This window comes from Ixodes scapularis, unplaced genomic scaffold, assembly GCF_016920785.2.
Source record: "Ixodes scapularis isolate PalLabHiFi unplaced genomic scaffold, ASM1692078v2 PGA_scaffold0__279_contigs__length_252992795, whole genome shotgun sequence".
Taxonomy (NCBI): domain Eukaryota; kingdom Metazoa; phylum Arthropoda; class Arachnida; order Ixodida; family Ixodidae; genus Ixodes; species Ixodes scapularis.
In genome coordinates, this window is record NW_024609835.1 from 206,140,665 (window position 1) to 206,167,157 (window position 26,493).

Sequence of the window (26,493 nt, forward strand, 5' to 3'; positions counted from 1 at the left end):
AAAATTGGCATGGACGTATTCCGACCGTTTACGCGAAAAAACACGGCCGCGTCTGCAACGCACGAAAGCAACAGAACACTGAAGAGCGCAGTTCGAAAACCGGACCTACGTTGCCTGCCTATTTCTATAGCTAGGCAAACGGCGAAAACAACAGCCCCAGAGATCCCATCAGCGTGACAGAGAAAGTCACGCGTGACAAATTTTCGTCCAAACGTTTTTGTCCTGCGCGTCCTACGTTGAGAGGTCACGCCGGGCCACGCGTTTCGCTCCACCCTTTTGATTTGCTTAAAGCGGCTGTCGCGCTCGCTGACAGCCACACGAAGACACAAAAGCAGGTGGGGAGGATTTGCAAAAGGCGAGGTCGAAGGGGAATCAACAACGCATAAAAGGAAAGGCCGCTTCTGCCGGTGACCTTGTCGCCTTGCCTAGTCTGTCAGCGTTCGGCTTCCATTGTGGGCCTCAGAAAGATAGTCTCCCCGCCTTGAGAGCGAAATGGAAGGGGTGCTTACGTTTTGGGGGCTTGTCGCCATCCGATGGACCTCAAATATTTTTCTCCCGACTCGCTCGCAGTAGCCTCCCATGGCTGTCGTGCCGTCGAAATCAGGAACGCAGCCGGGACATTTTCTCCCGTGAATGACGATCGGGTGCTAGGAATCCGAAGCAGCTCTTTCGGCGTTCATTGGATGTTCCCGAATCGGTCGTTGAGGTATCGACCCGTTTACCCGGTGTACCTGGCCCCGCAGGACAGGGGGATCGCGTACACTTCCTTCGCTTCCTCTCCTTGCCCCAAGGTTTTACTTTCCGGTACTCCCACGGAGCGGGCGGACTTTGAACTTGAATCCGAAAATAAATGTACTTAAAGTTGAAAGATTGTTTATCGCCCCTTTTGTGTCTCCACTTTCTAAATGTTTAAAAGGTACAAACACGCTAAAACAGCACAAGTTCCGGGATTTAATTTTCATTCCCTAAGTGTGATGCGGGAGCCGCGCCACGGAGCCCCGGTCGTTTCCGCTCTTTGTTATCGCTAGGATTTGGCAGTGCTCAATCACAATGCAAGATAGACACAGAGCGACGTTCGCTTTTGCAATGCACCGCGTAATAATGATATCTCTTGCGGAGACTTGCACACATCAGTCTCGCACAGTGCTAGCTCAATCTGAACACTTTGTGTAAAGGCGGATTAACACCGGGGATGTAAGCATTCGCGCGATTGCATCGTAAAAAAAAAAGTAATTGGATGGTCAATCTGGCGTGCGCGATGAGCGAGTCCAACGCCTTCGTTGGCGAATCGCTTCTCAAAAACTCTCGCTCCGAACGCCGTTGATTGGCTCAGCCTCTCCGCGACTAGATCGCATCGCAAAAAGTCGGGTCAGCAAGCGACTGCTCAAATGCCGTTGGTTTTTGCCCGCGATGGTCGCTCTTCCGATGAAAGTTATCGCGCGACTAGATCGCATCGCCGGTGTGAACGCGCTTTGATGCCGAACCAGTGTCACGGGCGTGTGTACACCAGACTTGTACCGTACGCATTACAATTAATCAGATTACTTGTAATCGATTACTTTTTGGAGTAATTTTGTAATCAGTTGATTACTTTTAGTAGGCAGCAATCACAAGAGTAATCGAATTATTTTTTGAAGTAATAAAAATTACTTCTAACCGTTACAATTTTTCCACAAAAAACGCCGCCCCCCCCCCCCCCCCCCCCCGCACACACCTTTTTTTCTAAAATGACAAAAATAAAATTTTCGTCTTTTTCCGAATAGAAAAAAAAAAGATCTTTCCGGATTTATAGGGAACGAGGTCAACCCCTTTGCATGTATAGGTTCTGTGGAATGTCCGTTTTTTTTTGTTTTTTTTTTCGAGCTGGGATTGGGGTTGGGAAGCTCCAGGAAAGCCCCAGTGCGTGACAAAGCCCATTCAGGGATACATTTTAGAGAGCAGAATGTAGTTTCGTAAATCCTTCGTTCAAACTAGCCCCTTCGCACACACACTCAAAAATCAGGAAAAAAAAATCCTGCTTACGGTACTAACTCACAGTCCACAGTCCATAAAGCGGATGCAAAATATAACAAAGCCAGTTCAAAGACACGTCAAGACCCCACTATTTCCCCTATGTGGTCTTTGTGACAAGCAGGGTCTCGAGGTTGGAGGTATACTATACTCCACGACAACTTTTCTTGGCAATGCAGTGGAAGGTACAGGCCCGCGTCCCCTCTCCCATTTTGAGTGTGCGCGGGCTCTCCTCCTCTCCCCGAAAATGGGGGACGAGGAGAGCCTGCGTGACCTCAGGGGGGGGGGGGGGGGGGGGAGGCGTGTCGCATGACTTCGGGGAGGGGGGGGGGGGGGGAGGGGGGTCACGTGACCTCGGGGAGGGGGCCACGTGACCTCGGGGGGTCACGTGACGGGGGGGGGGGTCACGTGACCTCGGGGGTTATGTAACCTTGGGGGTAACGTGACCTGGGGTGGTCACGTGACCTTGGGATGACCTAGGTTACGCCGACGGCGACGGCGACGCCGCTCAAGCCGGAAACGGGTACCTAAGAGCTGCGCTCTAAAAATACATTGGTATCATCTGCATATAGGATTATGTCGGGAGTGCCAGGTATGTTCACTATTTCATTTATATATGATGAGTCACTTCGTGTTGAATAGGCTTGTCAAAGATAGTGCATGTGAGATACTTGTATTTGATAAGAAAGCTGGCATAGAAAGGCTGGCACAGGGAAAAAAGAAGTGAGAATGGCAGTGGCGATGCCATTGCCACATCATGAACTGTCAGGTGGGTCGTGTTATCCACAAGGCGGATATTAAGCATGTCTACCAGAATATGGTAAAACCTCAAAAAGTTCACTTCAAGAATTGGACGAGATACTCCAGTGATGAGAAACATTCATCTAAATGTTTGTCGAAGTTTTGTATTGGGGGTCAGTGATTCTTCCTCATGCGTCAGAAATAGAGCTTGATTCGCAGTCCGAAGAGCACGGAGACCCTAATCTGGACACGTGGCGCGGAAGTCGGCGAGAAATCCAGCGGTCGTGATGGACCGGCGCCGCGATTGACCTTGGCGCCTGCCAATCACAGCGGCCGGAATTTCTCGCCGTCTTTTTCGCCAAGTGACCAGACTAGAGCCTCTGGCCTGCTCTAAACTCTTTTTGCTGTATGAAGGTGCGGGAAGAATGCTTACTTTTGCCTCAGTGTCCGCGAGAAGGCGTAGGCCAGAGTTTTCGTCGCTGATAATGAAGAGGCGGGTGGGACGGTGTGCGGCTCCGACTATCCCCCTGTGGTGGTGCGCTTGCTCGTTTCCCGAAGTCGTACACAGAAGGGGAGAGTTCTTGGCCTATTTTACAAACGTCACGTCATACAAGCACGGTCCACAGGGAGACGTGCAAGTGGTTGAGACCAAACGCGTGGAATGTGGTAAGCTTTGCGCTCTGTAATGGAGTGCCGGCAATCAGAGCAGCAAACTGCAGTGTAAGTTTGTTGATATCCTCACGTATGTTCTCAAGGTCTTGGTAGTTGCATACTTTTTTGACTGAGCGGCTGGCTTTTACTTGGTGAGTCCCCTAACAAATTGTGTCGATGCGGGGGGTAGTCACTTCAACAAGGTGGTCCACGAGTTATCCAAAGTCGTTCGTTGATGCCGATGTTCGTTTTGGCGTCTGTACCGCACGGACGTTGCGCGGTAAGCGTATTAGAAACAACTTTCGTAGAAACGAGGGTCTATTTTGATGGCACTATCTAGCAGTAGCTTTTGCAGCCGGCGGAGGCATGGGGACGATCTTCGGGACCGTAATGTCAAAGATGCGTGAGGCGAAGGCGAACTGCATTTTGCCTGGTCAAGTGGCCATGAAGCCTACGAAGCAATGAAAGGTCCTGGAGGCATGAGGACCAGCGCAGCCACTGAAGAATGAACGTCGGATGCCGGGACGCTTATTTTCCCGTCCGCAAACGGGTTCACACGCAAGGGAGAAACGAAAGAGAGAGAGAGTAGGAAGGAGAATGAGTAAAAATGTGGTGATTCGCCCTCGAAGTCACGTGACCCTCACCGGTGGCTGTTCCGAGTCGTGTGGATGCAGCCCCCCTCAGCGCTCGCTGCGGAGCAGACTACGCGAACTACGCCACTCCGTCCGCCCGCCAGCCGCCCGCTTCTGTCACTACGACGCCGCATTCAAAAGTAGGCGCGAGTAATGTGTCACATGACTCTGGCGCACTTGAATGCGATCGATGGTCCAACAGTAAGTAATATGCGAGCAGCTTGCAAAGCGCGGCCATTGAGCTACAACAAGGGCTTTCTGCTTACAACCCCGGTAGAGCGCTAGGCATAAGAAACCACCCAGTGCGCCGAAGTTACTTCTGTTACGTAAATAAAGCCGCCTTCCTGATCGCTAAACGAGAGACCAACGTCCTCGTTATTCTTCGCGTCGCGGCACCGCATCGTTAGTTGTTTGCGGTACTTGCCCGGGTCCTGAGTGCTACTGGGGCGCCTTGTCAAGCGTTGCTCGAGCTCGCTAACTTGTATGCTGTGAAACGCAGGCGAGTTTCTCATGTCTCGTACGTGTTGTCTCCCCCGTTCGGCTGCGCATTACACGATCCATTAATCCTGCACGTGCGAACCGAGCTGTACAAATTCCACCGCTTCGTGTTCCCGCCCGACTACGTTAACGCACCTCTGTTTACGTAGTTGAAGGCCTGGAGCGCCCCTTTCGTTGCGCGAGTGTTCGCACGATGCACTTTGCGTGACTGCGGCCGCATCCTGACTGCGCGCCACAGAAGCTAAGCGAGTTGGTGTATGACTTTGGTGTATTTCACTTCATATATTTTATTTATTGTTGCGCAAAGACATCCTTTCGAACGTATTACATGAGCGAAGATTTGGGAAAAATCATACAAAAGCACAATACATATAAAACTTTGGGTTTAAAAGCAATCAGACAAGAAAGAACAAGATCAGAGGGGCCCTTGATTGACTCCAGTCATGTACACAATGCCAAGCATATTCAAACCGAAAAAAAAAAATTATAATCTTCGAAACTAGTTCAACAATAAATCGTCACAGCTCTTCCTAAACAATAACTCGCCACGTTTAGTCACCACAGAGTCTGGGAGCGAGTTCTAACCTGATATGCACAAAACTAACGGAAATGAAAGGAATATATTAGTGCCGATGAAAGGGGTTCCACTTTCTGGGTGTTACCATATCGGGCCAAAATATGGGATGCAGGCCTAGAGAAATTTTGTTTGAAAGTAGAGTCACCGTAATAAATTCAATAAAAAAAATCGTGAAATTTTTTTCTTGTCTTTAAATACGACACACCCAGATTTTGTTTTAAACTCGTGACACTGGTTTGATAAGCGTATTTTTCAGAAATAAAACATTCGGCTATGTTTCGCAAGGCTTCAAGATTTTTAACAAGCTAATTTTGGTGCGGGTTCCATATTATGTTTGCAAATTCAAGTTTTCGTAGAATTATACTTTTATAGGCAAGCAGTCGGTTTTCTTGGGGTGTCTGGTACAGTTACGCCTTAGAAAACCGAGTTTTCTAAATGTGTTTATTATGATGTGATCAATGTGCTCGTTCCAAGTTAGGCTGGATGTGAAATTGACACCTAGATATTTATACGGCGTGGAACTTCTAGTTTAAGAGAGAGGAGGCTGTACTGGTTCAATATCACATTAGTTGTATTGTTAACTCTCATTAGTCGGCATTTTTTATGCTAACGGTCAGCTGCCATTTTAAGCACCAATTACTAATTTCGTCAGGGTCGATTTGTCGAGCGCGACTTTAAACAACCTGATTGTTGACGTTGAGGTAGGTAGAAGATCATTGATACAAATTAGAAACAAGGGGGGACCACTTAAGGTACCCTGAGGAACGCCAGATGTCACGGGAAGTTTTGAGGAAAATATATCGTTTAACGTTACTCATTGGGTTCTACCACGCAAGAAGGCTGCAATCCATTCTACAATTGATTGGTCTATTTGAAGATGGGACAATTTTATGAGTAGGCGACAATGGGGAACTGTATAAAATGCCTTTGTAAAGTCGATGAAGATTACATCAGTCTTGGTGCCTCCATGAGTGTTAAAGCGCAAATCCGTGACGAACCCAAATAGCTGAGTATTGTACGAGGGGTTTTGTCTGAAGCCATGCTGATTAAAAAAAGAGGAAGTCATTAGTGTCGAGGTGGGACATAATAGCAGTAAACCTGACGTGTCTTATTAACTTGCACGAAACGCTAGTGAGGAGGATAGGTCGATAATTGGAAGGAAAGGACTTCATACTTGGCAGTCCGGCATTTTCCACACTTTGTCGAAGGTCGCCCCCTTTGTTATCTTGACGGGCCATAAACCACAGGCGTACACAATCCGCAACTTCGGTTCCACCTACACGTCTCGAGGGATTGTCAACTTTATTTCGTGTCGGAGTTCACGACTGGCATGCGGCACATCAAAGGTACATTCAACATCCCCACTGATGTATTGAGCCGAACTGACGCGATGCCTTCATCTTCTCAGTAAGTCGACATCACATTACTGGCTCAACATCAGCTATCCGAAGAAGAACTGCAGCGGCTACGATTATGAAGCACATTTCTAGAACTGCAAGATGTCAAATTTTCTCAAGCCATCAACGTCGTCTGCGACGTATCAACTGAAACACATCGTCCCTTCATTCCCGTAGAGCGAAAAAGGCAGCTGTTTGATGCCATAAATTCGTTGGAGCATCCCGAAATACGGGCGACACAGAAGCTGATAGGCAATCGCTATGTTTGGCCACGACTCAGGCCCGACGTGCGACAAAGTGTACGGACCTGCATGGCATGTCAACGAGCCAAGGTAGACCGACATCCCATCCCTCCACGGATGAGTTTTCCGCAGCCCGAAGCCCGTTTCGACATGGTTCACCTTGACCTTTTCGGGCCCCTTCCAATATGACAAAGGCAAGGGTGCATTCTAGCTTGTATTGATCGTTTTACGAAATGAACTGAAGTTACACCCCTACCGGACATGACCGCCGCTACTGTTACCGAGGCTTAGGTGTGAACATAGGTGGCGCGCTTCGGATGCCCTTTTGAAATTGTCACTGAGAGAGGAAGACAATTTAAATACGGTCTATTCACCGAGCTGTTACAAATCCTGGGTCTTGCCATATCGCGTAAAACCACTTACCACCCACAGTAAATCGGCATTGTTGAGCGTTTTTAGCACCTCCTCAAGTCCGCGCTCATAGCACACGCGAAATCCGCCGAGTGGGTAAGACAACTTCCACTCCTGTTGCTTGGAGTTCAAATGGCCCTAGAACGAGACCTGAGCTGTGCGACCACTGAAATTGTTTATGGGACAACCCTACGGTTACCGTCAAACACCTTAAAGGTCAATCCTTCACAAACAACACAGCCAATGGACTACGCCACAAACCTGAAGAGACCATCTTCGTGGATCTTCGACTTGTGCCAACGCGAGCGGTGTCCACCAAGACGCCGTACGTTACGAATATTTGCAGATCGCGATAGATGTGTTTGGGCGGCAACCAGCTCAACGCGAGCCACTACAACACCACTACGCAGGAACGTTTTCAGTTCTCGAAGTAAAGCCGAGTGAACTTGTCATTCAACTGCATGGACGCCCGGACACAATCGCACTCGAACGTCTCAAGACGGCTCGTCTTGAGCACTCACAAGCTAACTGTGTGACTCACGAGACACACAGGCAAGCAACCGCGTTTCCACCGAAGCTTCTCCATGTCTTTTGGAAGCATCGACTTGAGGATATTTGTTTGTTTTCCGCTGAACTTGCTGTATTTGTTCCTTTGTTTCACTCGCTCGTCGGTGTCTCTCACTAAGGCAGGGGGGTAGGGGCGCATATCTGTAGGGATGCGAAGCACACGCATATTCGTAACGCCACAAAATTAAAAGAAAACTGCACGAAGCGCGGCACACGCGCCACGAGGAACACAAGCCCAGCCCGGGCGTGCTCGAGGGCAGAACGTTCCGAGCCGTCCCCGAAATCAGAGCGGTTGTCTTGGGTGTGCTCATTTAAAATACTGTGGGAAGACTTAGTCCTTTCCTCACAACAGCTGACGAGGGAATCGAAATGGGCCCTTGAAGTTTCTTAAGTTTATTCGCACCTACCAGTCTGGTACGTACGAAACATTTCAGGGGAGTGTGGTGCTCGGGGTGTCGAATGATCTGTTGATGCTGGCACTGCAAGTTGGGAAAGCGTAAGAGCTGTCGGACACCTTCAGCATGGGAAATGACCTCTTGGAGGTATGTGTCCAGAGAACAGTAGTCGATGTACGGTTACGGCGTATCAATGCCGGACATCGCTTTCCGTGCATATAAAATATAATCTGGCGAAAATGCTGCGTAACCTGCCTGCTAGTATTGAAAACGTATGTGAGGCATGTCAAAATAGAGTTCCAATTAACCTCATCATCTGTAAGATACATCAAATCATGCCGATTTGGGCGTCAATAAGCCGTTCTGTCACTTCATTTGTCTGTAGATAATAGTCAGTAGTTTTATAATGAATTGTGGTTCCGAAGCGGCCGACTTCTTGAAAAAGGGTCGCCATGAAAGCTGTTTCCAGTGTTGGCGGTAACGCGTTAGAGGTAACGGCGTTACGGGCAACGCGTTAATTTTTTCGGTAACGTACACGTTGCTTTTTTACAAACAGTAACTGATAACGTACTTACTTTACTTATTTCTAGTAATGTGTAACGTAGTTGCGTTCTAGCTAAATCTTCCGAAAACCTGAAAAAAAGTACACTTACAGTGTTTTCGTGGTTCCCTATTTTGTTCTTCCTTAAGTCCAAATGCAGCCGACGCTACGAGCTGATCGGAATAATCAGACAGTGTCAAAAAGTCACCATCCTAGTGCTCGTCACGTTTCTGTGCGTGTTCTAACATCGCTGAACCAATCATAAACAAAAGGTCCAGGGACTTGTGCTTTTGACGCTGCTTGATTGGTCCCACTAGCTCGTAGCATGGGCTGCGTCCGGACATAGCTGAAACTAAGTATAGGCACCAGGTCATAAATTATTTCACTCATTCGATACACCTTCAAGATCCTGCCTCTGTTTTTCACGCAAACTCCACCTTTAGAAAAGCTACAGCGCTCACGCCCTAAACTTAGTGTCACAAAACGGTGTCGGCAAAAAAAAAAAAACGGTGTTACTGTCAGTTTATAAAAGAAACTAACTCAAAAGTAACGTGAGATAATTTTTCTCGGTAACGGTAATGATAACGCGTTCCTTTTATTAGGGAGTTTTAGAATAGCGCACGCTGAAGGTTTGCGTAGGCAAACAATAGCATCGTCGCCAGTGCGCATGCGCCGAACACTAACCTCGTTTTGCGCTTTGCGTGAGCTATTTTAGCGCACGCTATTTTTCGAAAATGGCGTGCGTACGCAAAGAGTTTTTGATACTGATCTTTATTACAGTAGGCTGGACTCCGGACCGTGGCCTCGGCAGCTGGGGCCGAGCGTCGCCACCGGCGGCCATTCATTGACATTAGCCAATGCATGGGACTCTATGGGAAAAACGAGAAAAAGTGCCGTTTGCCCCGTTTCTAAGCTGTTGTCGGCACTGAAACGTTTTGACTGCTTTTCGATAAGTCCGTCAAATAGCTTGCGTACAAACATTAAAGCTGACAGCCCTCGCAGTTCTCATATATAAATATTTTGTGGTTGAGAGTCACTCCGCTGTAGTGTCGCTCAGAGAGGCGAGAGTTACCTAGAGTTACCGCGGAGTCGGTGGCGGTTTCCTTCGGTTGGGTTTAGCAGACGACAAGCTCAAAGGCTTTGCTACGCGGCATTCACTCACTCGCGGAAAGCCTCTGTTGAAATTGAACTTCTTTGTCATTCATCGACTTCTGGCCTTCCGCGAGGACGGTCTCATAGACGGCAAGTTCCTTTGTTTACTGCAGTATACGAGAGCAAGCTTGCCAGCTCAGGTGTAGGTGCTTCGGTACGTTTAAATTTTTTTAATCGGCATTCGTACTTTTGGCAAATACCGATTCCATCTCCAAACACCCGACATAAGGATCGCAGCACACCATAGAATACTCGCCTCCGAGCACAGCGTACATGCTTCAATATTCTTACTTTTGTGCGTTTCACCTACAGACTTGCGTGTATTGGTGTGAAGCAACGGCCGCCGGTGGCGACACCGACGGGCTCCCGATTCGCGATTCAGCCAACTACAATAGAGATCAGTGGCCTTTGCGGTCCTCCAAGGTGGATTCGTAATGAGAAGTTGGCTAAAGCCAAGACGAGCAGAGTTAAAAAATGGCGGCTCCCGGGACCATGCCTGCGGCCGCTTTGGCGGCATCGTAAGCGCGACGTCGGCGGCATCCTTGCGACTGCGATTTTCAATACGGAACGACATTGCGCTCGGTTTAAAAAATCGAGTAAGGTGGGCAACGATCACCGTAATGTGATGCTTGCGACGCTCTCTCATTTCTCGGTGAAGGTCAGTACACGAGACCTCTCTTGCCGAGGCAACGCAGGCGGACACGACCGATCGACCGCCCGCGTCAAATTCTCGTGTTTAAACGAAACTAAAATCTTACTCTGGACCAAGAAAAACTTGTGTTTTTCTCAATTTGCAGTCTTTCGTGTGTGAAATACAAATCGTGGCTATCTTGGAGTCGTTGCAAGCGCGAGATGCTTGGGCTTTTGCGTTGCAGCGGAGAAACGCTATTCTAAAACTCTCTTGCGTAGCGCGCGCTAACGCAATCACTAAATCAAACACTATATCGTGCGGTAAAATGGCGTACGTTATTCTGAAACTTTATATTTTGATATAAAGTGGGTCGGTAACGTGAGCCTTCCTATTGAAAGCAACGAGTGACGTATGTTGTTATGTTTTTTTGTTTTTTTATTCGCTAACACCTACAGCACTGACTCCTTGTCAGTCCGCGATGATGGACTAAGGGGCGCCGTGTCTGAAAATAATAATGCGTAACAAAACCCTGCTGCGTAAAGGGCAATGGCTGCCAGGACCGCTTTTGTTTCGGCGTATCATGTTAGGTAGTCAAATGCTACAATAATCTGTCCATTTCTTGTTTTCTTTTGAGGAAAAACGACAAAGAAAATCAGTTCCAGTGCGTCTAAACAGTTTTTGGGTTGAAGTAATTTGTCTCAGAGGTCTAGGAAGTGGTTGTGGCAGTCGTGTCTTGGTTTCGCATAAGTGGTATGCTCGCACATCTTTGTTAACCGTTCGCTGCATGCTGGTTCAGAAGAATTTGTCACGAATTGGGAAGTACGTTTTAGAAACTGCGATGTGCCGGGCGGTGGAATTAATATGGTTAGCTTGAATTGTTTTTTTTTATAGGTATCGGGGCACTACAAGAGGCCACTGCCGTCCTTGAGTTTGTAGTTGAGTCTGTAAAGTACGTTCTTTCCAATAGAGAAGAGGCAGCCACGCCGTTGAGCATGCTGAAGGAAAGATGTAAAACATTGCAAGTAATGAATCAGTGGCCTCAGAAGATTGGCAGTGAATTGCGCTGACGCCTTGTCCAGATGATCGAGGGTTGCCGTAGTGTCTTGTGTGTGAGGCTCATAAGAAAAGGGCGCGTTTTGGAAGAAGTCATCGAGACAGATTATCGCCGTCAAGATGTCGCTTGCCTGATTTATACACAGCCGGAAACCGGTATTCCTGTCGTTTGAAGGCCAAGCGGCCAAGGCGTGCCGATGGGTGCTTTAGACTAGCAAGCCAGAAAAGCGCGTAATGGCCGGTGACAATACGAAAAGATGAGCCATACAACTAAGGACAAAATTTGGAAACTGCCAAATCTAGTACGACAACTAACATGGTGCCTTTGTAACCTGCTTCACGCCGCAAGCATCACACATAGACAAGACAACACGCCGGTCATAAGGTGGGCGCACGCGTTGCGAGCTTTCAGATGACGTACTCCTTGCTACGTTTTAGTATTAATTTTTGATGTTACTACTTTTCTCTCTCTCTTTTTTTTTGAGGTGAGGGGGGGGGGTCATTACCATTACAGACGAGGCCCCACTTCCCCCTCTTCCTAAATGAAATGAAACCCTGGTTACGCCGCTGGTTGCATAGGAGTATTCACACGAGGGAGAAATCCCGGGGATTTCTCCAGGGCGCGCGCGCATCACGAGACGAAAACGCGCTGCTTTTGCACATCGCAAAGTCTGACCTTTCGTCGCGTGTCGACATATATCTCGGATTAGGTCTTTGGAGTCCGGTATTTTCCACGTAAGTGCGCTGCAACCTACTCGACGACAATTGAGCGTTCTGTAGTGCCCATCTCCTGGTAGTGCCTATCTTCCGACAGCTGGGAGAATAATTTTTCCGAAATTCTACCGCAGTCGCCTGCCATTAGCTGTCTGAAATCATGCGAAAATTGCAGTTAGAATATTGACTTTCTTATTCTCCCTGCGTTTTATGAAAACACGTTTTATGGACACCTTTTCGTGCATACACGTTTGCTGGACACACGTTTAGTCGACACTCGTTACGCGAATTGCACGCTGCAGGGACATTTCGTCGCGCCTGTATTCCTGAGGCGCGTGCTCACCGACCCAGCCCACCCGTTCACGCCACTTCTTGGCGAGTCTGCAGCAACTCATTGCAAAAAAAAAAAAAAAAAGAACATATTTTGAGTTGGTTATAAACATAACGTATTGATGAAACGATCTTTCGATGAAACGTCGTTCGATGAAGTGATTGCTGCGCCAATGAGTGGAGACTGGCAGTTTAAATTCGGGGGAGGCGGGGGGGGGGGATTTGGCCGGCAGTCGGGACACTAGACTCTACCCAGGAATTTCCTTTGGTTCTTGTTTGCTTTGCAATATTGTCACGGTTGGTGACCAAAAGAAAACAGGAAATAAACAGGGAGAAATAAACGTTTAATGTGGCGAACTTGTGCCGAAAATAAAGAAGGAAACAGAAGAAAGCAGAGCGTCGCGGGCGTCGAAGTCGGCGTGTCAGCAGAATCGAGCGCTAGGGCGAGACTGACTCGACAAGGTCGCGGGCGGCCTCTTATCTAGAGTGCGCCGCTATCTCGAAGATTCAGCGAAAGCGGTTCGAGCGTCGCGTGATCGGGGCGAGAATGAACACGCACTTTCTAGAAAACAAAAGCAGGGATGAATGATAGAAGTTACGTGCGGTACATGAATAAACGGGAACTTTCTGGAGGACCGTGACCGAGCGTTGCTTTCTCAGCCTTGCGCGCGGCATTACTCCCCTCTTTAAAAGTGCATCGCCCCGATGCAGTGTAAAACAAATCAAAATAAAAAAGAACGATAAACTAAAGAGTCTTTTAGAGCACAGAAGCATAGAGTAATATACACAAGGTAAAGAGCGGACACTGCCATAGGCCCCAGCGGCCCAGATAGACCAGTGACAGGTAGCGCTCCTAGCGGGCGGTATTAAGCATAATCTGATTCCGTTTCCGGTCAAGTTAGTTTCGGTTTCGGTTTGGGCGTTTCTGCTCCGGTTCTTCGGTACCCTTCTCTCTCTCTTTCCTCCGCGCCTCGCTCGGCTCTCGGGAGCCCCTTGACTCCTGATGCCGCTGTTTTCTTTTTTTTTTTTTTTTTAATACTGACACACTTTTGCTTTATTTTTTACGGTAGAGTCCGTGCAAAATGTGTCAAACAATATTTCAATTTACTTCACAAAGCAGAAGTATATATATTTCTTGTTCTTTTTATATTGTAAAGCATTCAAGTTACACAATCACCGCATTGACTCCTGGCTGGTGGAGCATTTCGGGGTCAACAACAGTAAGTGGTTCGAACACATTTTATTGGACCACATTCATGTATACATGATTTACTTCAGAAGCCCTGTATGTTTTATACGAAAGAGATCGATACTCACAAAAATAAATGAATATGAAGGACTTCGGCATATCGTACACTTCGTAATAGATTCTTAGCGGAACCAAGTTAACAAAACCTTTCTACGGAGAACATGCTGTATGATACATTCACTTTCACGCCAACTCGGGTACGGGAAGTAAGTGCAAAACTAAATAAGACATCGCTATCATTACCAGTCATAGAGTATAATAACAGTGCGAAGCACACGCCGGATAGTACAAATTCCCGATTTCCGGCAAATATAAAAAAAAAAAAAAAATTTGCATAGCCTCAAACTCACTGCGGGCGAGCCATTACCAAACAATGAGAACTCTATTCGAAATCTGACAAGTTTCAACGTCCCTAAATATTCCCCGAAATTATTCAGAAAAGAAATATGGCGTCAGAAAAAAGCGGCTAGAAAAATATGGACAGTGGATACAAAAGTGAATACATTTTCTTTCAGATATTGTTAGCCTTCATACACTATTTGCTATCGAATTTTTTTAGAAAGTGTACAAATATTTTTGTTAAGGAGCCGTGATACACATTCGCTGGAAAAAGGGGAAACAAACATTTGGAGAGCAAGCTGCACCGCCCACTTAATAATCACTTTTTGTTTTTGGTTTTGCAACCGCCTTTGTTAATACGCTATTAACAGTTAAACCTGTCTCGTTCTCACTAGCCACTGAAGAGTGCAACCGAACTTTGTCCGAATTCCGGTTAAGAAATTAAACATGTGAACACAAGCGTACTCTGCAAAACCATTTCAAACCCCTTTGTGGTACTCCTCTGGGCAAAGGCTAAAACCACCCAGACCTCGAAGTGTGCTATTCAAGGCGGCACACACTCCTCGAACATGTGTCACACTCTCTATTATGGGAATAAAGTGATTTTCTAGTTGCTGAATGAAATGAAAGGCAGCCTGTGATGGTACTACTAAGTTCCCGAAGAATTTTCCAGGCACGTGGTATGCTTTAGGAACAAGACAGTACTGGTGAGGCCTGGTAAAGTTATTAGACTCATCCGATAGCAGCTGAGAACAGCCACAGCTGTAAGTTGTCTGTTCAAGCAAAAGCTTGATCAAATAGCCCCAAACGTAATAAAAACGTGGACGAGTCATCAGTTATGTTAGACCTGATGTCTGATGCCAGCTCAGAAATATCCCCTAGTGGCGGGAAGTTATCAATTGGAAGACATTTCACATCGTCTGAAATTAAACTTTCATGGTGCGAAGATATTTGCAACTCCTTTAGGAGGTCAGCTAGCCTTGTCATACTCTACGTTTTCATTGTCCGACAGTTTGAACTGTTTCTTTATCCAGAGGTGTTTTAGTCCTGAGGTGAACTGATGCACATTTGGGTTTGTGTTGCAGCCCAGCATTTGTCGTATATAGCTCCAAAAACGTTCTCAAGTATGTCTTGCTGCAGGCGTCGTGTAAGTAAGAACTTAAAGTCATGGCTGCTTGAAAGCTCATGCCAGAGCATGAGGACACGTTTTATAGTAACTTGCCACCCAATGATGGCTTATGGCTGCCTCCTACTTTGGAACTGCCATGCTGAAATCCATCCGAGTTACTGGTGGAGAAAATCAAGTATTTCAGATTCTCCCTTCAGAATGGCATGACGCAACTTCTGCCCTGTCTTCTTGAATTTTTAGCTATTTAGACAATCAAAAAGTATGCACATCCTATCACAGAAATAGGCTGTAGCCATGACTGCCTCAGGAAGTTTCTTTGCATAAACAAGGGATATGATTGCAAGAAAGAGTGAGGCACTCAGTACCTGTGGGGCACAATTTTCTTCCATGTTACAGAAAGGTTTTTGAATAAATGTGTCTCTCAGTAAGTTTCGGAGTCAATCGCAAGCTCATCTCATGGATAGAACAACAAAAGTTCAACAATAAAAGACCACTCAATGACCTCATTTCCAATGCAAAGTTTGTGGGCTTAGAGATTGATCTTGGTTGTTTTGCGAAGGTGCGGAACATCAAAGACAAAGTAAACCTGTTCGTTGTCAACTTCAAAAAATGGCTTATCACCACACACACCAAGCTTACGTTTGAAGCCCCCTAACCTTTGCTCTGAAGCCAACAGTCTTAAAGGGGCGATGCACTGATATTTGTATTTTGCGCAAATACAGCTTAGAACGAATCCCTGACGTTAATGATCTGTAAATATACCCGTTCGTTTTCACCACACGCAATCGAAGTCGCAGAAAAAAATAAAGAAAAACGAGCAGAGTTCACCCCCTCAACTCACAGCCAGAACAAGCGGCCCCGTGATCTGGAGCCGATTATACGCCACCAATGTTGATCATAGTCATGCGCTGGGGTTGGCAAGGCACAGGACACGCGCTGAGTTCCAGACATTGTTATGGTTCGGCTGTTGTCGTCATTGCAGCGATTGAACACAGGACACTACCCGAATGTTTCTCGAGCTATCAATTATCATGAGCCCAAATCGAGTGTCCACGCCATGCTCGGGTCCAATCTATGAGCCGTATTCAAATATCGTCACTGGGCGCTACTGCTATCGTCCAGGTACGTCATCAGGGTTTTCGAAGGAGAGATTGAATAAAAACACTGGGTTTTGCCCTCAAAATGATAACGCAACAGAGGAGTTTCTTGGTTAGTGGCGTTGCGTGCGAGTATCCTTGAGTCCCACTAGTGCCAGTAAGCTCGTGTAAAGTGAAAAACATTCCAATTGAATATCATTGCACCGCCCCTTTAAGCTCCCCAATGAGAGAAATGAGGAGACTGCGTTAAACAGAAGACGTTGTTGGAGTGAAAAAATTGGGTTGTGTCTGTGTTTATACAGCCTAGAACTTGGTCTGCCTCAACGGACGACGAGTCTCCCAGCTGTAGATGAGCAATTTAGCCAGTGCAGTACAACAACCGCTAGCCTGGGGTCTTTAACGTGCATCACGCAGTAGAGATACACGACCGCACGCCGGTACGATGCTCATCCAGATCGAAACGGGCAGGGGTGGAGATTGAACCCAGGATCCCTGGGTTTTGCAGCGCGAGCTTTCGCTCCGCGTGCTCCGAGCTGGTGTGCGCTAGCCCACTCGGCCACCGATCCCCCTGTTGTTGGAGTGTGCACAACAGTGTGTGCAAACGCACCTCCTGGAAATTTCATACAGCATAACAACCAAGGCTCTATCTGCAATGCTAGAGGTTCGTTCAACACCGTCATCTGTAAACCCATGGACAATGTCGTGTGCAAGGTCGTAAGTTAAGTTCTTTTTTTTAAAACAATCTCATCGAAAATCAACATGCACACACGTTCAAGTGCAGCCAGACAGCCCGGCAGAAACAACAGCGCGAGAAGCACGAATCGATCGGCTCCACGAATTCACGCCGAGCATGCGAGAAGGCGGGCGGTCATGCGTCACCTTGATTGATGCAAAGTCGACCGAACATGATGCAGCAGAAAGCACAGATGGACGGCACGCACGGCACAGAAGAAACGACGCAGGGACGAGCAGAGGCCATGCAGAATGATGCAGAGGCGACGGCGTGCAGGCAGGCAGGCCATGGCAGGCGCCATTCATCACGTGGTTTTTGTGACGTATTTCATTTAAACTATTTAGTCGTTTTAAGTACTTTAAACAATTTTAAAGCATTGCCATTTAAAAAATAAATACTTTTCACAGAACGAGTTTTAATTAATTTTAACCGAATTGTCGAAAAGCGCCACGTAGCGGAGGGTATGAAACGTACTATCTGGGCCGCGAATCGGCTCCTGTGTCCTCTCTTTACGTTTACTATATTACTCTATGACAGAAGGTCCACAGTCCTATCGAGCGTAGTACGGCTTCAGGCGCACGACGTGGACGACCTCAGGTCGTGGTGGGCGGCGTGACGATGTTCGTGTTCCGTCGGGCATCACCTCGTAGTTCAGCTCGCCGAGGCGACGAAGTAACTTGTATGGTCCAAAGTACCGTTTCAGCAGTTTCTCACTGAGGCCGCGGCGACGGATGGGCGTCCACACCCACACCCTATCTCCGGGCTGGAAGTGGACGTCCCTGCGACGAAGGTTGTAGCGGCCGGCGTCGACGCGTTGCTGGTCTTGAATCAGCAGTCGGGCGAGCTGGCGAACTTCTTCGGCGCGTTGAGCAACCGCCTGGGCGTCGTCGCTCTCGTTGTCAGATGGCTCATGGGGCAGCATGGCGTCCAACATGGTCGTTACCTTCCGACCATGTACCAGCTGGAAAGGGGTGAATCCAGTGGTCTCTTGAACCGCCGTATTGTAGGCGAACGTGACGTAGGGTAGCACCTCGTCCCACGTCTTGTGCTCTACGTCGACGTACATAGAGATCATATCGGCGATTGTCTTGTTGAGTCGCTCCGTCAGCCCGTTGGTCTGCGGGTGGTACGCAGTTGTACGACGATGGCTGGTGTGACTGAGTCGGAAGATTTCTTGGGTCAGTTGTGCCATGAACGATGATCCGCGATCTGTAATCAGAACTTCTGGAGCGCCGTGCCGGAGGACGATGGACTCATTGAAAAACTTGGCAACTTCCACAGCAGTCCCCGAAGGAAGAGCTTTCGTTTCGGCGTACCGCGTGAGATAATCTGTGGCGACGATGATCCAGCGGTTCCCCGACGTCGAAGGCGGAAAAGGACCAAGTAGATCCATTCCGATCTGCTGGAAGGGTGTAGTTGGAGGAGAAATAGGCTGCAGGAGTCCGGCCGGCCTCGTCGGAGGGTTCTTGCGTCGCTGGCACTCGTGGCATGATCGTGTGTACAGGTGGACGGTCTTGGGGAGCTTGGGCCAGTAATACTTTTCACGAATGCGGGCCAGTGTCCGGCTGTATCCAAGGTGTCCGGACGTCGGGTCGTCGTGACATGCTTGAAAGATCTCCCCTCGAAGGTCGGTCGGGATTACCAGCAGCCACGGCGAGTTGTTGTTCCCGAAGTTCTCTTTGTAGAGTACACCTTGTCGGATGGCGAAGGTCGGCAGTACTCGTGAGAAGACACGTGGCACGGTACTCCTGCCCCCTTCCAGGTGCTCGATTAATGCGCGCAGCTCAGGATCGTCCCGTTGACGTCGTGCCATATCGTCGGTGTTCCCTGCTCCTAGGAAGCACTCGTCGTCATTGTCGTCGCTGCAGCCGGAAGGGGTTTCGACGGGGGCTCTGGACAGGCAGTCGGCGTCGCTGTGCTTGCGGCCTGACTTATAGACCACTGTCATGTTGAACTCTTGTAGTCGAAGACTCCATCGAGCGAGGCGTCCTGACGGGTCCTTCAGGTTCGCAAGCCAGCAGAGCGAGTGGTGGTCCGTGACTACACGAAACGGGCTTCCGTACAAGTACGGACGAATTTTCGTTATTGCCCAGACGACCGCAAGGCATTCTTTCTCAGTCGTGGAGTAATGTTTCTCCGCCTTGGTCAATGTCCGACTTGCGTAGGCGATGACTCGCTCGATGCCTTCTTGCACTTGGACTAGTACTGCGCCCAGTCCCGCGTTACTTGCGTCCGTGTGAATTTCTGTTTCCGCATCCTGGTTGAAATGTCCAAGCACAGGAGGAGTCTGGAGTCGTTGTTTCAGTTCGTCGAATGTCTGCTGTTGCTCCTCGGCCCATTCGAACTTCTCGGCGTCCTTCGTGAGATTCGTAAGTGGTGCGGAAATCCTTGCGAAATCCCGAACGAAGCGTCGATAATAGGCACAAAGTCCAAGGAATCTTCGCACGGCCTTCTTGTCTGTCGGCGCTGGAAATGCCGCGACGGCGCGAGTCTTCTCGGGGTCTGGGCGGACACCTTCGTTACTAACCACGTGGCCGAGGAACTTCAGTTCGTCATAAGCGAACCGACACTTTGACGGCTTCAGGGTGACTCCGGCGGTCCGTATGGCTTGGAGAACTGCTCGGAGTCGTCGCAAGTGCTCGTCGAAGTCGCTGGAAAACACGACGACGTCGTCGAGGTAGACGAGACAGCTCTGCCACTTCAGTCCTGCCAGTACGGTGTCCATGACACGTTGGAAAGTTGCTGGCGCCGTGCATAGTCCGAAGGGCATCACCTTGGACTCGTACAGTCCATCCGGCGTGACGAAGGCTGTCTTCTCTCGGTCCCGTTCGTCGACCTCGATTTGCCAGTAGCCGCTCTTCAGGTCCATCGATGAAAAGTATCGAGAGTGGCGCAGCCGGTCTAGAGTGTCGTCGATGCGGGGGAGTGGGCAGACGTTTTTTTCGTAACCGTGTTGAGCTGCCGGTAGTCCACGCAGAACCGAAGAGTTCCGTCTTTCTTCTTAACCAGCACGACTGGAGAGGCCCATGGACTGCTTGAAGGTTGAATTATGTTGTCATTCAGCATCTCTTGAACTTGCTGATGGATCACCTCCCTTTCCTTAGCGGAGACTCTGTACGGCGATCGATGCACAGGGCGCGCGTCGTCCTCGGTAACGATGCGGTGCTTGGCAACCGCGGTCTGGCGCATCTTCGACGACGTCGCAAAGCAGTCGCGGTATTCGGCGAGGAGGTTAGCCAGCTGACGCCGTTTAGGGTCCGGAAGCTTAGGGTCAATGTCGAGCTGCGCTGGCGACGTACTGTCTTGCTGGGGCGGCGAGGATTCGTCAGTAATCGCGGTGATTTCGGCGGGGTTTCGGAGTTTCTCGATGTGGCCCACGGCTGCACCTTTTGTGAGGTGTTGCGCTTCGTTTCGGAAGTTCGTCACGAGGGCCACAGTCCGCCCGTCCTGAAGTTCAGCTACTCCCCTTGCGACGCCTATGCCTCTTCCCAGGAGCAATTGGAGGCTTCCCTCGTGAAGAACTTCGCCACAGGAAGCTTCATCGATCCCGACAAGTACGAAAACACTCGACCGCGGTGGTGGGTTTACGTGGTTTGGGAGGACTCGGACCGTAGGTGACGTCGCTTGGGGTCCCTCCGCTGGTGGAGCAGGTTTTCGTAGCGTCAGCCGGTTTGTTCCGAGATCGATGACGGCGCCATACTCGCAGAGAAAATCCATTCCGAGGATAACGTCCCTCGAACAGTCTTGCAGAACGACGAACTTGACAGGGCACGTTTCACCGTGGATGTCGACGGGAGCAGTGCATCTCCCGACTGGTGTAATGAGATGTCCTCCGGCGGTTCGTATTTGGGGTCCTTCCCACGGCGTCATGACTTTTCGAAGGCGGCGGGAGAGCCTCCCACTCAAGACTGAGTAGTCTGCTCCGGTGTCCACGAGTGCCGATGCATCGAGGCCGTCGATCACAACGTTCAGGTTGTTAGACACCGATGCAGGAGCGTCGTTGTGATGCTTGGGGTCGGGAGAGTGGGAGCGCTCCGTCGTTCTTGGAGGCTCTTTACGTCGGTTGTCTTCGGCAACTCCACCTCCAGGGGTTGCCGCGCCTAGTTTCCCCGGTGAGGAGCGAGGGGTGACAGGCTTTCACGTCGGGGTCGGTGCATCGGCGAAGCTGGACGTCGGGGCGATGGCGACCGGAACTCTCGGCGGGACGCAGGCTCGGGGGACTGGGGTCGTCGCAGGTACTCGTCGATCTCCCGAGGGCGTTCACCATACCGGGGGCGCGGGTCGTTTGGGTGGAATCCGCGCAGCCCGAGTCGTCGGTATGGGCATCGGCGGTACACATGGTCGGCTTCCCCGCAGTGGTAGCAGAGCGGGCGTCGGTCGGCCGTTCGCCACACATCGGTCTTCCGGGGTACACGGGGCTCCTGGCCGGCGTACTGGGGCTGGTCGTCGCGGCGTCGGTCGTGCTGCGGCGCAGGAGACTGGCGTCGGGGCGGCGCGACATAGGCGCGAGGAGGAGGCGGTGGCCGTCGGGCCACTGCGGCGTAGGTCACGGTGGGCTCCTCGGGTGCAGCTACGTTGGCAGGAGCCTCCAGTTGAATTGCCCGCTGAACCTCGTCGCGGACAAGTTCGGCTATTGACACCGAAGCCGGCTGGTGGGTAGCAGGCAGGAGCTTCTTAATTTCCTCCCGGACGACGTCCCGGATGATCTGGCGAATGCTGGAGATGCTGGAGCCAAGGTCGCAAGCGGACGGCGGAACCGCGCTGACGCCGGGTAGCCTCTGGTAGTGGCTGGCTCGGGATTGCAGTGCACGCTCAATGTTCGTCGCCTCGGTTACAAATTCTTGAATCGTCGTAGGTGGGTTGCGTACGAGGCCACCGAAAATGTCGTCCTTCACGCCGCGCATCAGGATACGCAGCTTCTTTTCCTCGGTGGACTGAGGGTCGGCGCGGCTGCTCAGGCGGAGGACGTCTTCAACGAAGCTGGTTACCGTTTCGTTGGGCCCTTGAGTTCGTACTTGAAGGAGGTCTTCCGCTCGCTGTCGTCGTGTCTGGTTCGTGAATGTCTCCTTCAGGCCAGCGATACAGGTGTCCCACGACGTAAGCGACGCCTCGTGGTTCTCGAACCACTGCCTCGCGGTACCCTCCAAGGAGAAGTAGAGGTTTTGGAGGCGCTGCTCAGTGGTCCATCCATTATGGCGTGCTACACGTTCGTAGTGCAGGAGCCAGTCCTCTACGTCTTCGTGGGTCTCGCCATGGAAGGTCGTCGGGGTTCGCTGGGCAACAGGCAGGTAGACGACGGCGGCGGCGGTCGGGGACTGCGATTGCTGGTCGTCCATCGTCGGCCTCGTAGGCTGCCTGGTCCTTGGTGGCAGAAGTCCGTATTCCGGGTGTAGACCTTGGGTTCGGCGACTGGTCCGAGTTTCAGGTTCCGCGTTGAGTGGTCTTGTCACAGGGCTTGGAATCGGGCTTGCACTGCGGGCCCCGGGAGGGGAACGCTGTACGGGCATGCGGTACCCAGCACCTCCACCAAAATGTCACGGTTGGTGACCAAAAGAAAACAGGAAATAAACAGGGAGAAATAAACGTTTAATGTGGCGAACTTGTGCCGAAAATAAAGAAGGAAACAGAAGAAAGCAGAGCGTCGCGGGCGTCGAAGTCGGCGTGTCAGCAGAATCGAGCGCTAGGGCGAGACTGACTCGACAAGGTCGCGGGCGGCCTCTTATCTAGAGTGCGCCGCTATCTCGAAGATTCGGCGAAAGCGGTTCGAGCGTCGCGTGATCGGGGCGAGAATGAACACGCATTTTCTAGAAAACAAAAGCAGGGATAAATGATAGAAGTTACGTGCGGTACATGAATAAACGGGAACTTTCTGGAGGACCGTGACCGAGCGTTGCTTTCTCAGCCTTGCGCGCGGCAATATTCTCAGTTGTATAGCAGCTCAGTAGTACCTCGTCAGATATTACAGAATGCTTAGTTTTTGCTTGTCTACAGAATGGGCCGTGTGCAATAAACTTCTAGTGGATATGAAAACAATTCCATGTGTCTCTTTACCTGTGCGTTTCCAAACACATGAGTGGATGCATTTGTTTTTTGTTGTTTTTTTCTTGAAATGTTAGCTCTTTGTTTTAAACGGGGTTATTTATTTTATATATTTATTTCAGTACCTTAGAGGCACAGGGGGCGTTACAGAAGGGAGTGGTGGAAAACCTAAAAACAAACAGGTAGTTAATTCAAAAATTTAACAGAGAATGAAAAATGCAGACAACGCATGTTATTGAGAAAGTGCATAACACTCAATGGAGGATCTGAAGGCGAAATCGTCGGTAGTCGTTGCGATGGAGGCGGGCAGGTGGTTCCATTCGTTACTAGTCCTTGGGATAAATAAATCGAAAAAAAAAGTTAGGGCGACAAGGTGGCACGCCCACTTTGTTTTGGTGGTCCGAACAAGATGAGACGTACGATTGCTCTGAAAAAAGTTCGGTTTTGAGGTGCGGGTTATAATGAGATATTTTATGAAATAGCGTGAGTCGCGATATTTTTCTGCGCAGAGAAAGGTTCGGAAGGTTCAAGGTTGCTTTCATAGAGGATACCCTAGATGAACGGGAGTAGTTTGACAAGACAAAACGCGCGCGGCGATTCTGTATCGATTCTAAGATATTAATACGAAATTCCAGGCCTGGGTCCCACACCGAAGATGCGTTCTCCAGTTTAAGCGGACGAGAGTTTTGTAGAGGAGAAACTTTAAAGATGATGGTCCCATAGAAAAGGTACGACGCAAATATCCAAGCATATGGTTAGCGTTATTTACTATATGTTTGACATGCATTTGCCAAGACAGATTAGCTGTTATGTGAACCCCTAAATATTCGTATGACGTTACTTGTTCAAGTGCGCTGCCTGAAAGTTGATAATCACAAATGCTGTCACAAACGGCCTCACGCGTAATTCTCATTACTTTACACTTGTTAGTATTCAGACGCATTTTCATGATATCACACCAATTAGAGATTTTGTTAAGGTCAGATTGAAGCACATAGGGATCGGAACTAGTAGAAATGACTCGAAAGATGACACAGTCGTCAGCAAACAACATGATGAATGAGTCGATAGAGTTAGGAAGGTCATTAAGGTAGATGAGAAAGAGAAGAGCGCCAAGCACAGACCCTTGTGGCACACCTGAAGTAACGGGGGAAGAGGATGATTACAAGTCATTCGCAACTACAAATTGGGTTCTGTTAGACAAGAAACTCTCAATCCATGCGAGAATGATAGGGTCAATATTTAATCTGCTTAATTTCAAACAGAGTAGCTGATGAGGTACGAGGTCGAAAGCTTTAGAAAAGTCCAGAAATATGCAGTCAACATGAGATTCATTATCTAAAGCAGCAAAAAGTTTATGAGTAAATGAAATGTGTTGTGTCTCATAGGAGAACGTCTTACGAAAGCCGTGATGGCATGATGTAAAAAAATGCATTACACTCAAGGAAACTAACAACGTTAGAATAAATTATATGCTCTAGGATTTTACAAAGAACACTAGTCAAAGATATCAGTCTGTAATTAAGAGAAGAATGCAAAATTCCTGATTTAAATGAGGGTACCACCTTGCCCACCTTCTAATCGCCAGGCACAATACAAGTATCTAGGGACTGTGAAAAACGTTTCGACAAAACTATGGAGGAGTACACTTCGGTGTTCTTCAGACACTTTTAGTTAATATCATCAGGTCCAGACGACGAAGAAACTTTTAAATTTCGAATTAAATGCATCACACCAACCTAGTCAATCAGCACAGGATTCATAGGAAAAAAGCTCGAATCAGCAACATCAGGAAGACAAACGGAAGGTAGATTCAAGAACGACTTTGCAAACACTTCATTAAACGCAGAGCGGCATTCAGACGGAGGAACAGTTACACCATTGTCGTCGTTAAGGTATATTTTATTTTGTTTCGGACCACCATCGACGTTCCAGAACTTTTAAGCGTTGTTTATTAGGAACGAAGCAAGTGTGTTAATAAAGAAATCCCTCTTAGCTTCTTTCACTGCGCTTTTAAGCATACCTGTAAATTGGTGATAAGCACACCAGTTCACATGACTCTGACTTTGTTTGATTTTGTGATATAATCGTTTTTTTTTTCTTATTTGAAAGACGCTTTAATGGAACGTTGAACCAAGCGGCTCGATGCTTGCATGAGATTACGCGTACTGTTATGTATTTTTATACCAAAATAATTCACCTTGTCCCTAAAAAGTGTGGGGATTCCTTTGGTCTCCCTTCTTCTTTCTTTATTAAATGACAGAAAAAAAGGAATTGGAGATGTTGGCTGCCGTGAAGGCAGCCAACATCTCCTTCCTCGATGGCTGTGATAACGGCCGCGGGTCGCAACACTCGGCCTCCTTCGCCGGGAGCTCCGACTTGTTCGTGAGGCGGAGAGCCGCCTGGCTTAGGGGGGCCCTCCTCTCACTCTCTCTCTTGGGGGACCGATTTCCGTTCCCCCGCTCGGATGCGGATCACTGCTGACAGGCGAGGAGGTTTCGCCTCTTGTTTTCCCGCTTTCGGGAAAGGGACTCGTCCGGGTGACCGCGATGAAGATAGGACGTGTGTCGGCGACTTCTCCGATGCTTCCCCGGTCTTGGCTCTCCGGAACCCCGCGTCTGGCCAGGTAAGGACCTTTTCTTACCTTGCCGGCGCGGGGGGCATTTTGGATGGGGACATAGTAGTTCATTTTAAGTGTTCTAATAAATGCTCTTGGACTCTGTCCTTACTGTGGTAGGTGTGTCTTATCTTCCGCTATATTCGAGAGAGTGAGACAAGGTAGACGATCATTGGCACTGACGGAGGTAATTAATCGAACCGACCCGCGGTAATGTAGCCCTAAACGTTCGTCTATATTGCCGCGGAGATGTGGGGACCGCGCTACTAGGTCGGACGGCTCCTTTGAGATCGCCGCCGCTGTTGAGACAACCCTTTGGTTACTCTATCAATACCTGTGTTGGTAGCAAGATTCCACAAAAGATACCAATTAGTTTCGATAGTACGTTCCAAAAATTCCAGCATGTATTCATCTAAAAACGCTTCAAGCTGTCTGTTTATGAATTGATAGTCGGCCTTGTTGTAGTCCCTAACATATTTTGATTTACTGACTGAACGATGAACAGATCTGTGATACTCTGTGATGTGCGCGGCTGAGAACCATAACCGGGCTACAGATGTTTCTGCCATGACGCGGCCCCGCGTGCCACGAGGTATACCGTCGACGGCCGAAGAAAAGGCACGAGCGAAGAAAAACGAAAAGGGGTAGAAGAAGACAAGCGGTCCGAGGAGCTGGCTGACTGTTGAGTTCGTCCCGGTTCGACTAGGCCAGGAACTCAAGAATGCGCTGGCCTGGCCACCGCTCCCGC